The following is a 12,437-nucleotide window of genomic DNA, read 5'->3' as shown; positions in this document are numbered from 1 at the left end:
TAGCAAAACTGTCAAAGACGAACCCCTGATAGTATATCTGTCAGTCACGGAAACTGCTGTCAGTGCAGTCCTGGTCAAAGAAGAGGACGGACAACAACACCTTATCTACTACGTAAGTAAAAGTCTACTAGATGCAGAGATCAGGTATGGCCTACTTGAAAAATACGTTTTAGCTTTAATTATGAGTTGCACAAAATTAAGACCATACTTTGAAAGCCACCCTATAATAGTCAGAACCAATCTTCCTATCAAGTCTGTACTTAGGAAACCAGAATTGTCCGGACGAATGTGCAAATGGTCATTCCAGCTAAGCACATACAACATAAAATTTGAACCAAGGACAGCAATTAAGTCACAAGCACTAGCAGACTTTGTGGCTGATTTTAGTCCAGCCCTAGAACCCGACCTAATAAAAGAAGTAAATAGACTGACCAACGACCAAACAGACCTAGAATGGACTCTATTTGTTGATGGTGCAGCCAACATGAGGGGCACATGCCTAGGAGTAGTACTAAAATCGCCACAGGGGGATAAGATAGTACAAGCTATAAGCTGTGCATTTAAAGCTACCAACAATGAGGCAGAATATGAAGCCCTAATAGCCGGACTAAAGGTATGTATTGACCTTGGTGTACAAAACCTAAAGGTACGTACTGATTCCCTCCTTATTTCAAACCAAGTAAATGGAATATATACTGCAAAAGATTCAAAAATGATGCTTTATTTGAAAGTAGGGATGGCAACAGAATCCAGATCCTGTCCAGATCCTGAGATCCAGATCCTACGGAGCGGATATGGATCGCAATATTTAAGTTCCAGTGGATATGGATATGGATATGGATATGGATCGTATGGTCGAGATCCAGATCTTACCCTTAGATCCATTTTTATTTCATTTTCTTAAAAAATAAGTTCAGCTAAACAAATAGTAAAATTATATGCCTTGTTCTTTTAATTTTTTTCATAAATCAAACCATGATTTTTTCTGATTAACATTTTTTGGTTAAAAAAAGATACTTTTTTAGTGTTATTGTAATTTCATAAGACTTTATTATTATGTTTTTAGAACTTTAGCTTTATTATTAGTATCTAATAAAGGAAAATAGTATGTTACGTCGTAGTAAAATACAAAAAATAATATTTTCATATTTTAAGAGGGACTTTTCTTTTATTATCAAAAGGATATGGATATATCCTTATCCAATCCAGATCCTGCGGATCCGGATATGGATATGGGAATTTCAGATCCTGTAAATATGGATCGGATCTGGATCTTATAGGATCCTATCCAGATCCTACCCATTGCCATCCCTATTTGGAAGTTGTCCAAAATTTAAAAACAAAATTCCGCAATTTTACTATTAATCAAATTCCTAGGGACTTGAATACCCAGGCCGATGCCCTAGCTGGCCTAGGATCCAACTTCAGTCCCCCTGACTTTGACAAAATACCCATTGTACATTTATTAGAACCTGCAATAAACAAACAAGATGAAAGTTTCCCAATATATGTTGCCAATTCCTGGACAAAACCTTACTACGATTGGCTACAACAGAGAATCCTCCCCCTGAATAAGCAAGATGCCAGGGCACTCAAAATAAAAGCTGCTTCATATACTATTATTAACAACGTGCTTTTTAAGAAATCGCAGGCAGGACCGTACCTCAGATGCCTGGAACCACAAGAAGCTGAACAGATGCTATCAGAAATCCATGGAGGATACTGTGGAAATCATAAAGGCGGAAGGAGCCTGGCAAGCAAGGTACTCAGAACAGGATATTATTGGCCCACTGTGAGGGCCGATTGCCTGGAATTCAGCTCTAAATGCGAAGCTTGCCAGATTCATGACCATATATCCACCAGCCATCTGAGGAACTACATTCCATATCCGCACCCTGACCATTTATGAAGTGGGGCATGGATATAGTAGGAAAACTACTTCAAGCACCCGGACAAAAAGTTTTTATGCTAGCAATGACTGACTACTTCTTTAAGTGGATAGAAGCTGATTCATACAGGCAAGTCAAAGAAAAGGATGTCATAGCATTCATCAAACACAACATCATATGTAGATATGGCATCCCCTCTGAAATAGTATGCGACAATGGCACGCAATTCGTGGGAAAAAAACAATGACCTTACGTGCTCAATGGAACATCAACCTGGTAACCTCCACGCCAGGATATCCAAAAGCTAACGGCCAGGCGGAATCCAGTAACAAAGTAATAATCATTTGCATAAAGAAGAAGCTAGAAAGAAGGAAAGGCGGATGGGCTGAAGAACTCCCCTTGGTCCTCGGGCCGACAAAGACCACGCCTAAAACATCCACAGGCCAAACCCCCTACTCCTTAGTCTATGGATGTGAAGCAGTAATTGCAGCTGAGGTCGACATTCCATCAGCCAGATGCAGCCTGAATATAATAACGAGTAATATACCTCTAATGGAGGACAACCTGGACTTGACGAAAGAGCTAAGAGATGCAGCCAACATTAGAGGGCAGCATATCAGCAAAGAGTTGCAAAAAGCTACAACAAGACTGTCAAAGCTAGAGTATTCAGGGTAGGAGACCTTGTTCTCAGAAAAGTTTTTCAAAACACAAAAGAGAAGAATGCTGGCAAATTGGCCCCAACCTGGGAAGGTCCGTACCTGATTGACTCAATAGTCGGCCATGGAGCTTATAGATTACAAACCCTGGACGGCGAAATGATCCCGAGAGCTTGAAATATTGCACACTTAAAACTATTTCACATATAAAATATATCTCTCAGTCCAGGTATAATATTCATCTTACCATTTCCTGCCTGACCTGATATGAAACTAAATGTATGATATTTGCCATTATATGAATAAATGCCTTATATAATTTCTTCCATTATGTGCCCAAGTACTTGTCAATATTCTCGTACTTCCCTTTACTGAGTAGAATCTTCAATATTTATTTTTAGATACTGTACTTTACTTAAAACAAATTCTAAAGATTGGGGGCCACCCCACTGATATCCAACTGATATCCAACTTTCAGTTGCAAAAACAGCCCTTAAAATATTGAGCTCAATTTAAGATACAAACCTGGAAAACCTTTTCCTGGCTTGTATAACATAGATGGGTCATAAGCCCTCCAGACAGGCAGGGGACTTAAGCCCTCCAGACAGGCAATAACCCCACCCATAACACAAAGAACTGGCAGATCCAGCGCAAAAAACTGGCCCGATCCAGTTAAATAACTGGCCAGATCCAGTATACATCCAACACTACAAATGTACCTTATCAAAACAAAAAAAGAAACCAACAACGACCAAATATTTATTCATCTAAAAAAGCCGGCCTTACCACATACCTAATAATTATCCATTCCAGGAACATCCCCCCTGGATGGGCCAAAACATACCTAATAAATATTCATTCCAGGAACACCCCCCTGAATGGGCCAAAACGAAAAAGAAAAACATGAATCTAAACAGGCTTCGAACCTGTAACCGACTCACAACCATCCACCATTTCCTGATCACCAGATTTCTCCTTGGAAGGAGGAGAATCCACTTCTTCTTCTTGACCCATATTGGCCAAATCAGGATACTGGGTGTCCAGAGCTGTCTCATCCCGATCCGGATCCCAATTAGCCCGGTCAGATTCCGGATCCCTCATAGCATCAACCCGGCCTTTCCCAAAGAAGTACTGAGCAGCATCAGCAAGCCGCGCCTCCACTAGCTCCTTTTCAGCAACAAGCTCTTCATTTTTCCATAGCTGATCCTGCATTGCCTGCTTCTCGGCAGCCAGCTCTTCCTTGACAGTCTTCAGCTCGTTCCTTACAGCCTCTAACTCTTGCCTGACAAACTTCTCAGCGTTTTTTGCAGCCACCTCACAAACCAAAGCAGCCCTGGATGCCTCTCTAGCTGACCCCAGCTGAGATTGAAGTATTACCTCATTACCCCTGGATGTGTGCAGCTCATGGTTAACTTTATCTAATTTCTCTTCCAAGCCAGAAATCCTAGCCTGGGCATCCCTGAGTTGACAAGCAGTAACCAACCCAGCATCCAATCCCTACAGAAAAACAAAAAGAAACTCAATTAGCCAAACACAAAGCAACACAAAGAACACATAATAATTGAAAAGTTCCTTTGCAACTAACCTCCTTAGCTTGGGAAGCAAGTTCAGCAGCCTTTGTCACAAGAGAAGACAAGATAGAAACCACTTTAGTAGAAGACTCAAGGGTATTAGCAGATAAGAGCTGGCCGCTCATACTAGCAGAAAAATCATTTATCTGTGCCCGGGCAGCATCCATATCGTCCATCCTAGCAGACACTTGCCTGACACTCCTGATTGGTTGAGCTTGAATAGGCTCTTTCTCTCTCCCTTCCTCTTCAGGAATAACCACCTCCCTCCTCCTTTTGGAAGCCTGAACGACCTCTGGTGATACTAGCCTGGGCGGTTCCTGGGGAGGCTGGACATCAGAAACCAAAACATCAAGCGTTTTGTCACTCCCACTAGCCTCCTGGCTCTTGGATTGTTCAGCAATCCTAGCAACCCCAGCTTTCAAGTCTTTGGCAGTAAAGCTGGCCAACCTAGCAGAAGACCTGAATACTGAATATATAAAGAATATACATAAATATCAGAAGAAAAGCGATAAGAAGACAACAATCGACATAGAGACATACAGGAAAGAGTAGTGGAGCTAGGCTTGCCTTTGGGTACTTTAACCACACTCAGCTTAGTCTTCATATACCGGGGCAATAAATCCCTGCCCAGACTAGCAGGCCAAGCCCTCTCTTCCTCAGGAATAGAAATAAAAGCCTCTATCCTTGAAACAACCTCCTCGTCAAGAGGGTCGAAGTTCCAATCAGAAGCTACAAATATTACCAAAAATGCTCAGGTAAAACTTAAATATCTTAATTTCGTATAATATAAAATGCAAATTAAGAGTACAGGAAACCTACCACTCTCCAAAGGAGGATATCTCAAATAGTCAAAACCTGACCCCAGACTTTCAGTCCGGATAAACAAGAAAGTCTTTGCCCAGCTTTTATCATCTCCAGAGTCCAGGTTAATGATTAATGGAGACATTTTCGACTTAATTCTCAAATTGAAACGACCAGTAGAAGGATTCTTCATATGATATACTGCCTTTATATCATTAATGGTAATTACAAGTTTATGCTTGGCACATAAATTCTCAATAGAGTGGATAAGTTTCCAAACCATTGGCATGATTTGGAAAGGTGATACATCCATAGCACGAATAGTATCAATCATTAAAGGAGTAAAAGGTAACTTACAACCTGCCTTGAACGCCCATTCATAAATACAGAACCAACCAGGTGACACCCAATTAGCTCTGACTGGACAAGACTCAGGAATCCAAACCTCAGTCGAATCAGGAATTAATTTTTTCTCCCCTAAAACCCTATCATAGTTCGTTTTCAATAAGTTTTCTTCTTGAGAAATAAGGATCCAGAGATTGAATCAAGAGAAAAAATAGAATCTTGATATTTAAAAGCTATAGCACGAGCAGGAGGATCAATTTCAACCACCTCCTCCTCATGGACGTCTTTGGGTTCAGGCTCAGCAGCAGCTTTTTGGGAAGCAGGACGCTTTTTGGCTCCTATATCCTTTGTTGTTTTGTTTATCGTGATGAATTTTATTTAATGAGAAATTATAAGTTAGCAAACTAGAGTTACTGGGAAATAGGGGAGAATTCTAGAGAAGATTTAGCAAGGAAAGTGGAAGAAATTTGGTGAAAGATAAACTCATCACAAATACCGCATTTATAGAAGAGGAGTAACGGTGCAAAAACCCTAGAAAACGCAAAACTGTCAGCATGACATCATGCAGTTAGTCGTTGCAGTGTTTAACTGTCACTAGAAGTCTAAGAGTCCTTGAATAAATGTGATTCATTTTATTGTTTTGCCCGGTAAATTGACATCTCACCCCTGGCCTGATCCAGCACGGGTATAATGTCAAGGGGCAATTGTTAGGCCCAAATTAGCCTGGTCACGAGTAATTTAATTTGCTTTGATCTGTTAGGGCTGAATGAGGCAACCGAGGACCGGACAAATCCAACTACTATTTGGCAGACAAAGGGAACCACAAGATAAGCAGGCTACGCCATCCTAGAAGAAAAGCCTGGTGGTAAGTGCGGAAAAGCCTGGCAGGATACTTAAGCAGGCTGGATCAAGTTTAAAAGCAATAAGAAGTCGCTTATATAAAGATAAATGCTCACATCCTATTCTCAAGGAAGACCAAGTCAAACTATAAGACTACATCATTCCCATGTGATGTGACCATAATTGGCGCATATTTAGCCCCCGAATTACCATTGTTTTCATGCTTTTTAGTGCCTATTTGGGTCATTTCTTATCTTTAGTTCTTTGTTTTGCATATTCTTTGAGATTTTGATCCCTTGGTAGGAAAGGAGTAAGAATCTTGCATTTTCATGGCAAAACAAGGCTAAATTGATCATATTCAATGACCAAGCATCAAGGAGAGACAAGACTAGAAGGCCTTTGTACATAGCATAGTAGAAGAGCAATGTTGAGAAAAGGATCCTTGAGTCCCCAAGGAAATCCCCAAGGAATTCATGAAGAAAAGGGAAGAAAAGAAGAAGAAAAGATCTTTGACAAACAATCCGAACGGATCGTACACAATCCGTCCGTCCGTCCAAGCCCAATCCGAGCGTCCCGCAAAGGAATCCGCTCGGATTCCCCCTCGCCAATCCGAGCGTCTTGCCCAAGAATCCGCTCGGATTCCTCAGCCCAGATCCGGCCGTCCCGACTCCCATCCGCACGGATTGCAAAGACAAAGACGTTTTCATTCTTCTAGCAACGATAAGAGAAGCCCTTCTCTCGGAGAATCCCGGAGTCTCCTTGCTCAACTTAAAAAGTGTAATTACTAGTTTAGCCCTTAGTTAACCCTAATGCATCCTCCCTAATTTTCACTATAAATACCCCATTAGTCTAATTAGAGGAGCATGTTCTTCTTATCAATAATTAGTGTAGTTAATATCAATCAAATCTCTCTTCAATATGGTAATCAAATATTAATCAAGTTTTAATCCAAGTTTTAGTTCTTTAATCTCTCTCTTGTTCTTACTTTATTTTGGGTAATTGAAGATTATTTGGGTTATTATTGGGAGATTGACAACCTCTCAATCTAGGATTCAAGTACTTCTATTATTCTTGCTTTATTATTGGAATCATTAGTAGGTATAATCTCTTAATCCCTTTTTAATTATTGCTAATTACTTTCATTTATTCATCATGTTTCATTATGTTAGTATGATTGACAACCTTTCTAGCATGATCAATATGATAATGAGTGAGTAGTCTCTTAGCTAGGGTTTAATGGGTGATTAGGGGAAACCAACATGGGGAATGATTCTGAAAGAAATGTAGATTCATTTACATAAAAACATACTCTTATATGTCTAAACTAATTTGTCATAAAATTAAAACGGATCTTATGCATGCAAACAATAAAAAGAATGGAGGAGAAATCATATCCTTACATAATTAATTTCGGATATTTGGGCACAAAAGAGATCACCTTTCTCTTTTGTTCTTGAGCTTATTCCAATGGAAGAACAAAGATCTAAGAGCAAGATCTCTCCCTAAGCTTAATACCCAAGGCTTTTACTTAATCTAATTAATATTACAATACTAGTATAATATTAATCTATGAGAAAATTGAACCAAAAATATTGTTAACACTTTGAATATTTTCGGTTTTGTTGAGAGATAAAGAGAGGATTTTATTTCTCTAGAACTTATATATTTTGGATGAGTTGAATGAATGAATAATACACTAACTAAAACAAGGTAGTGTATGTAGAAAATATAAGACAAAACTCTTGCCTTGCTCACTTGGAAAACCGGGTAGGAGGAGAAGAGGAGGGAAGAACACTCACCCAATGCATGCCCTTGTTTGTCTTAACAATGCACATTAGGGTTGCATGCCTACTCTTATTAGTAATCATTATGTTTACTAATTATAACATAAACACATTATGTAGTATACACTCCTCCAATTTTCGGCATTTTTAGATAATATGGAATCCATATTATTTTTGTCAATTGTCTATATGTTACATGTCACATGTAACATATATTTGTTATGTAATTTTTAACATATTAAAAATCAACGTATTAATAAAAATACGTCACATACAAAATCGACTAAGTAATATCATAATTACTTGTGCCAAAATATTTTACCAATTTATAAATCACAACTGATTGTATTTATAACAATTCATTCAATTTAATTGTTACATTAAACAATTTATTTCATCCGAGTAATTATACAATTTAATTACTCAGACCGTATCTCATTAAATCACATTTCAATATGATACGTAAATATTACTTCCAAAATCGTCCGTCAATTTTCTAGTAATTTAATTAACTCGTAACATTATACGATTAATTAAATAATCAATTAAGAGTATTGCCCTTTAGGTATGACCTAGGGGGTCAACTGATCACCACCGTCACACGACAGTAATGTCAAACTCTAGTCAGCCAATCATTACCGATATATGTTGACCAGTTGACAATAACAATATTACTTCCCAATTGTATTCATTTTAATGAGACTTAAACATGTGATCATCATGATCAACAGTCGTGATCGCATTATTGTCGGAGGACACATATTCCAACAATCTCCCACTTGTCCTCGACAAGTGTGCGTCACCAATTCTCTTGTCCTATTACTATCTCCCACTCAATGCAAGGTGTCTTTCAGGTCGTACTTGCAAGTGATCATATCGAGAGCGGTTTCCTCGATCCGGAGAATAAGCGATTGACCGGATTTATCCACTCGGATATCTTCCGAGCGTGGCCACGCATTTCGATTCATTACTCCTCGAGTGGCCCCGAGATATTGTTTTAACCACGACTAGGGGTGGACAATTCCTATTGCACTCATTCCCTTCGACTAGCCACAGCCATCATAACCCAAAATATGCCCATTTGACCCCATTTACGAAGGTCGTAGTAACACAAATCAAAGTTAATCAAATCGTGCCATCTTAGGCGAATAGTCTTTAGTCAAAAGAATCGACTCATTTTGAATACTATAGTAGCTCTCGCCACGACCAGGCTATATAAATTTGCCAGAACTCTATAAGCGGTCATAAGGCCCGACAAAATGTTCCTAACAATCTGCCTATGTGATCGACTAGTCATCTCACATGACTGTATGGCACTTGAACTTGCCATCAATCGCCTCACACTCTAGTCACTTCGAGACGTCACCTCATATAAGTAACTATGGGCAAAACAATGTTAATCCATGTTCACTTTAACGGGGTTCAATTGTCTCTACAACCCGTTTGGATATAACAATGTACCAAGTGAGTTAATTATAACTCATACGACAAATGTCGACATCACACTTGGGTAGTCAATATCATATTACAACCTTGTGATGTTTATCATAAGTGTAAACACTTATTGATTGCAATGGAAGTTTGACATCCCATGTGTCCATGTGTTCAAACTTCTTGCACTTGCAATTTCCTTCACATTCATGTTCTCATAGCATGAATCTTACCAAGTACACATTAAGGTTCTTGACCTTGGTTTTGGTTCTTTAACTTGAAAGAACTTTCTTATCGATCATCTCATAATGAACGAATTTGTGATGAATAATACAACTTGTCTTGATCAAGTATTCCATCCACACACAATGCACTAGGTATATGTTTTGTAGGATCTTGTAACAATTGACAAGATTATTAGCTTAGTACTTCTCACAAGTGCTAGCTTTATTAGGAAAGATTGTTTTGAATAACCTCTTATTTAACCAAGTATCTTTCCAAAACTTCTCATTTCTCTTTCTGGGCTTGAAAGATTTGGGATTCTCATAAATCCTCATATGTGCTCGGATTTTCTACAATATGTGCAAACTCTTGACACACAATAGAACATCCGTCAATCACTGAAATCGCTCATCGGATTCTACTCGAGAATTCATGACGTTTCTATTATGGCTCACCAAGTCAATCATCATGCTCTTATGCATATGATTCATAATTGGACATGTACATGATTATTCTAATGGCGGAAACATTAGTTACTAATAATCATGAGATCAACCGTTCATAGGTTCAATGAACTACCATGATGCTTTGATGGTAATCCCATTTTCATTCATACGAATAACCTACGCGTATGTTGATGTAATGTGTATCTCTTAATACAAATCCAACATCCCATGATGTAATTGGATTCATCATTGTCCATTTTCATCCAGAATTGAAAACTCAAAAGCTTCTTTATGAAAGAAGATATTAGCTCGTCATTCTTAAATGAGTAATGAGTTTTATACATTCAAGGATGATAGCTCCCACTAAATTCTATGTCTTCACATGAGAATTTCCTAACTCCCACTCAATTCTACATATTTCGAGATGACTTCTTAATCGAAATTTGTCAAGAATGTAAATATAAATTGCTTTGCCAAGTTACTAGGATAAAACCATATATGTTCCCATCATATCCTTTCAAAAATGCCTATTTTGAAGTGGTCTCATCTCAACCTTACGGAAAGAGATTTTAAATCTCTAACACACTCATGTCATAATGATGTGTAGCAATGTCATTATTCAAATACAAATAATATTTAGAATAGGTCCTTCGGAATACCCTTTCGGAAGGAGGTTTAACCATTTCATAGGGAGGTTAAACAATGACATTTGCGGTTAAAACGTTGGCTATTGAAGATATCGGAATATCAATCTTTGCAACTCGATCATAACTAGTATGTTACTATGATTCATCTAGGCTCTTAAGTAAAACTCATGATTGAAACTATTGGTCAAATGATTCATAACCTTAGTCAAAAGCTTGTTAAGACTTTACATTAGTCATTATTCTTCCAAAACTTCTTTTGGTCTCCTCGTGTAGTTATCTTGAGAATAAACTCTTATGATTATTCCACTTGGTCTCTCAAGTCATTTAGAACTAACTTGAGACTATAGATCTCATCTATTTGGTATACTATGTAAATAGATATACCTTCATTCAAATCATTCTTTCTTGCGTAGATCTTCATTTACACAAGTACACAATTATATCTTGCCTTGTGTGTTGTGTCCTCATACACAATTATATCTTGCCTTGTGTGTTGTGTCCTCATTTTTCTCCCACTCTATCTTTAGAATGAATACACTAAACATTCAAAGATAGCATATGAGACACAAATTAATGATGTTGAAGTATAAGGAGGACTACCTCATAGGTTGACTATTTGTTATTGATTTCATATGTGTACTTGGTGGTTGACATACCTTTAAGAGAGTTCATAGACTCAAAATCACTTCATTAATGATCATACACAAGCCTTAAGCATGTGAACATATAATGAAACCCGTCATTATAATTGTCTATTAGATCACTTTTGGTGAATGATCTTATGTTTCAAAACGCAAGCATTTAAAGATGAAATTTTAGAACATAAAGGATAAATGATAAAACGTGTGACTTGGGTTGCAAACCAAGTCACTATCATCCAAAATACAAACCATTATCCAAAATACCTTTCCATGTCGAACACGGAAACTTAAAGTTCTAAAATTCAAAACATAACTTAAAATAAGACAATGAAAAACAAAGCTCCATAAAAGCTATCCTTAGCTTCTTCATGGTTTCTTATGCTTGCTTTTCTTTTCCTTTGTCTTTGCTTGGTGGAGGCCCTATTTACAATAAAAAGGGAGATACATTATCACAACTTTGCATCACATTACCATAGTTGTATTAGAAACATAAAAGAAGGTTAGTCATTTACCTCTTTGGAGTGATCTTTCCACTTTGATATCACCAAGGTATTTGGAACAATTCCTCTTCCAATGTCCCATGCCATTACAATAATGGCATTTGTCAAGAGGACCCTTCTTGACTTTGGAGGTGCTAGCTTCACAAGACTTAGCTTTGGTGAATGTGGGAGCTTGCTTTTTACCCTTTCTCCCATTCTTCTTGAACTTCCCCTTACTCTTTGTGCTTATGTTAAGCACATCCTTGGGAGGGTTCACATTTAACCCCATGTCCCTCTCGGCTTGCACAAGTAACTTGTGCAACTCCTCAAGAGACTCATCCTTGTCTTGCATATTGAAATTCACCCGGAATTGCACATATGCCTTAACCTTAGACAAGGAGTGTAGAATCCTATCTACGATGAGTTCTTTGGGGATTTCAACCTTTTGAATCTTCAAGGTCTCGACAAGCTCCATGAGTTTGAGCACATGAGGGCTAACCTTTTGGCCCTCTTTGAAGTCGAGATCAAAGAATGCCGCGGCCGCCTCATATTGGACGATCCGCGGAGTTTGTGAAAACATGGTCACAAGTTTGGAGTAAATCTCATTAGCATTGCCCATTTTGAAGGCTCTCCTTTGGAGTTCCGCCTCCATCGCAAATATTAAGACATTTTTCATTGCGTCGGA

Source organism: Silene latifolia, chromosome 11 (assembly GCF_048544455.1).
Source record: "Silene latifolia isolate original U9 population chromosome 11, ASM4854445v1, whole genome shotgun sequence".
NCBI classification, from domain to species: domain Eukaryota; kingdom Viridiplantae; phylum Streptophyta; class Magnoliopsida; order Caryophyllales; family Caryophyllaceae; genus Silene; species Silene latifolia.
Note: the sequence above shows the minus strand (reverse complement) of the source record.